This window comes from Podarcis filfolensis, assembly GCF_964270895.1.
Source record: "Podarcis filfolensis genome assembly, chromosome: 8".
Classification (NCBI taxonomy): Eukaryota; Metazoa; Chordata; class Lepidosauria; order Squamata; family Lacertidae; genus Podarcis; species Podarcis filfolensis.
Genome location: NC_139611.1, coordinates 27909599 through 27913361, shown reverse-complemented (window position 1 = coordinate 27913361; position 3763 = coordinate 27909599). Strand labels below are relative to the sequence as shown.

The following is a 3763-nucleotide window of genomic DNA, read 5'->3' as shown; positions in this document are numbered from 1 at the left end:
CCATGCTGAATCAGACATCTTGCTGAGCCAAGCCTTCCATTGCCTGCTGACTTCAATTGAATGGGCCCCTGCTGCTCCACCCCACCTTTCTGGGCAATGTTTGATGCTCTAAAGCCTTCAGGACCAATCACTCCCTCTTTCCTATATCCTCTCCAGCAGTGGTGGCTGCTTCACTTGGGAGGATGGGGCACTGCCCCAATCAACCTCAGTCTGGAGGAGAGGGCTATTGATGGCTATTAGTCACAATGACTACGAGTTGCCACCACAGTTGAAGGCAGCAGTTGCTTCTGAATGCCAGTTATTGGAAGCCACAGGAGGGGAGAGCGCTCTGGTGCTTGAATCCTGCTTGTGGGTTTCCCACAGGCATCTGATGGACCACTGCGAGGGGAGAACGCTGGACTGGATGGAGCATTGAAAGCTTTCACTGATTCGAATTTTGCAACATGGTGCCCCAACCAAAGAAGATTTACCAAAACGCAAATATCAAGGGGAAGTTTGCACAGATCCAGAAATACATTGAAAATAACCCGAGGAATCTGTTTGCAAAAATGTGTACATTAATCAAAACTGCGTGCAAAAAAGTGTTTGTTAGGATAAATTCACACTAAAATGCTGAAGAATTTTAATAAGGATGTTTTTTTTAAAGCACTTTGCAAGCGGACAAAGAAATGTGTACGTATCCCTCCAGGAATGCTAATTAAAAATTGGTGCTAAATTGGCTTTTGCATTGGTGTTACATAGGTTTTCCTTTAGACCAGCCTCTATACCTGAAGACTTTCCAGTCTTCAGGTATAGAGGCTGATCTAAGGGAAAGTTAAGTATTTTTGATTAGAGGATCAGCAATTTCTCTGAGAACTCTTGGGTAGGTGTCACCCGGACCCAGTCATTTGTCAGTTTTTCTTTTGTCTATTGGGCCTAGAACTTCATCTCTCATCACCACTATCTTCCTCAGTTCCTCATGCTCATTTCCTGCAAAAGTTAGTTCAGCCTCCAGGATCTGCCCTGTGAAGGCTGATACGAAGAATTCATTCAGCTTCTCTGTAATTTCCTTATCCTCCTTTAGCAGTCCTTTGACTCCTTTGTTATCCAAGAGTCCAACTGATGGTCTTCTGTTACTAATGTATATAAAGTAACTCTTGTTGTTCCTGCTAATATTTTTAGCAATATGCTCCACAATTTATTTATTTTTAAATCATCCCTTATTTTCTATTTGCAAAAAGTATGTGCTCCTTTTTATTCTCTGCATTTGGACAAGACTTCCATTTTTTCGAAAGGAGCCTTCTTGGTTCTAGTAACATCTTTGACTCTGTTCATTAACCACACTGGCATTCTTACAGCTCTCGTGGTACACTCCAGTTGAGCCTCTTATACTATATTTTTAAATGATCGCTGGACATTTTTGAGTGATTTGAACCTCTTGACTTTGCCTTTCAGCTTTTTTTTAAAAAAACACACACACCAATGCCTTCCGGGGGGGGGGGGGAGTTTCCTCTTTTGAAAGTAAAATCTGACCATGCTGGATTTCCCTGACAGTTGATCATTTGCATGCATATTTAATTTAATAGCACTATGGTCACTGCTCCTAATTGCTTTGACATCATTTACAGGTCCTGGTGCATTAGAGGGGAATGTGGGGGATCAATTGAGAGAGCTTATAGGATAAAAAATATTTGCTGGGTTGAGTTGGGGATTGCTTGCCCATCGCTATATTAAATAAACACATGAACAAAGCATAAATCCAGACAGCCAGTGAAAAAGCAAAGCAATCTGGGCACTCAATAAGTGCTATATGTGTTTGTTTGGTTTTTTGCAACCATACCAGGGGTGGGGGAGAGGAACAGCAAGCAAGCGTTTAAGCTTCTGTCAATTTGTTATTTGAAATAGACTTTCTAATTTCTCTCCTCTTTCATTCTTACACACACACATACACACACATGCACACAAGCTGGTATTAGCCACCCACATTGCTAAAGAATAAATAAGTGCTATTTTGCCCTGAGCTATCTCCAAGTAGCTCTCACTACTTTTCCAGTTATGCCTTCATTGAGTCACACTGTCTCAAGCTTAGTAACCATCTTTGGTGTGTCAGGAGTGCTCACAACACACTTCTGGGCAGCTTCAGTGTATCAAAATATGCACTTCATTTTCCTTTTTTTGAGAGGAAATTGGAGCCAGCTGGGTGATTTCTTGTCTCTTTCGCTTACCTTGAAATCGGCTGATTTGGCACTATTTGGCGGGATGAGGCAATATTCGTTCTGGAAGAAAAGAATTGCCATTTTATTTTCCCCAGAATTCCTCATTCTGAGGTACGGTGTCAATTTGGGAGAATTTGCGAAGGCCCCCACCATTAAAAATGACTGCCTCATTTGCTGTTCACTTGAAATGGACATGTACAGTTTTACAAAATGGGGTACAATGTTAAATACTGTGTCCCTTCCACACAAAAAAGATGAGACACTGACGAAGCAAGCTCGTAAAAAAATAAATACTTCCTGTCTAGATTTTAGAAATATGCAAGCATCATCCAAAAAGCAAATGAACCCAGATATATTTTATTTATAATTTTTAATCACGGCCCCATGTCATTTGGCAGGGAGGGGGAGAGCATGTATGGAAGAGGGGAAGATTGCAGTACTGCTTATGTCCAACCTGAGGTAAACCCCACCGATGTCATTTGGGATTACTCCCAAGTAGACAGGCTGAAGACTCAGTGAGATGATTTGGCTTACAAAGTTGCTGGTGGGGCAATAAAAAAATAAACAATTCCCCCCTTAAATGACTGGGTTATTTCACCCATTTTTAGTTAAATCCCTCATTCTCCCTGCTCATAAGCCACATTGTCTGCTTGACCATATTGGGCTCTGAAAAAACCCATAAAAAGCGGCAGTTGGGGCTCCAAATTCCAGAGCTCGGTGTGGTCACCATGACAATGGGATTCCAAGCCAGTCCAACCCATTGAGAAGCAGGTTGCAGGTCCCAGTGGTGCTCACTGCCTTTCTGGACTTGGATGCAGGCAGACACACCTTTGGGTCTCTCCTGCCAGTTGATTTTGGTTGTGCCCTGGTCCTCAAGAAGACTGATCAGAGTGAGTGTCAACACTCCCATCCACAGACAGTTGTGTGGGGAAACAGACCACCTGAGTCCGATTTGTAAAAGCTCCTTGGGATTTTACTGCACCCTGGCCCCAACTGGAATGGCCCAGATGAGTACTCCCTCCTCCATCCACCCATCCCTCCAATGGACCCAAATTTATTTCTGTTCTCTTTCACAGAGTGTCCAAGAGAGATGTCTATGAGCCCACCTGCTGGGTGTCATAGAAGAGGAAGTTTCCATGGTTCCTCCTACAAGCTATCAGGCTCCTCATTTATTAATATTAAATGCATCACAAACAATATAGGATTCAGATGAACCGCAGATGGGGAAGTGTGTGTGTGTGTGTGTGTGTGTGTGTGTGTGTGTGTGTGGTTATCTTGCCTTTTAAAAACACAGGTCCAAGTGTTAAAAATATTCTCTCTTGCACAGAGAGAGACTTCTAGGGTTGGAAGGGATCCCAAGCATTGTCTGGTCCAGCCCCCTGCAATGCAGGAAACACAGCTAAAAAAATCCCTGACAGATGGCCATCCAGCCTCTGTTTATAAACGTCCAATGAAGCGGAGTCCATCACCTTCCAAGGTAACCTGTTCCAAAGTTGAACAACTCTTGCTGTCAGAAAGTTCTTCTTAATGTTTAGTCGGAAACTCTGTTCTTGTCATGTGAATCCACT

General features: G+C 42.9%; 1 long non-coding RNA gene across 1 annotated transcript; it reads left to right on the top strand.

Moving 5' to 3' along the window:
- The first annotated feature begins 2951 nt into the window (after positions 1–2951).
- LOC310768053 lies at positions 2952–3414 on the top strand. The gene is made up of 2 exons (XR_014551176.1): positions 2952–3085; positions 3272–3414. It is a non-coding gene; the product is annotated as an uncharacterized lncRNA (long non-coding RNA).
- The last annotated feature ends 349 nt before the right edge of the window (positions 3415–3763 follow it).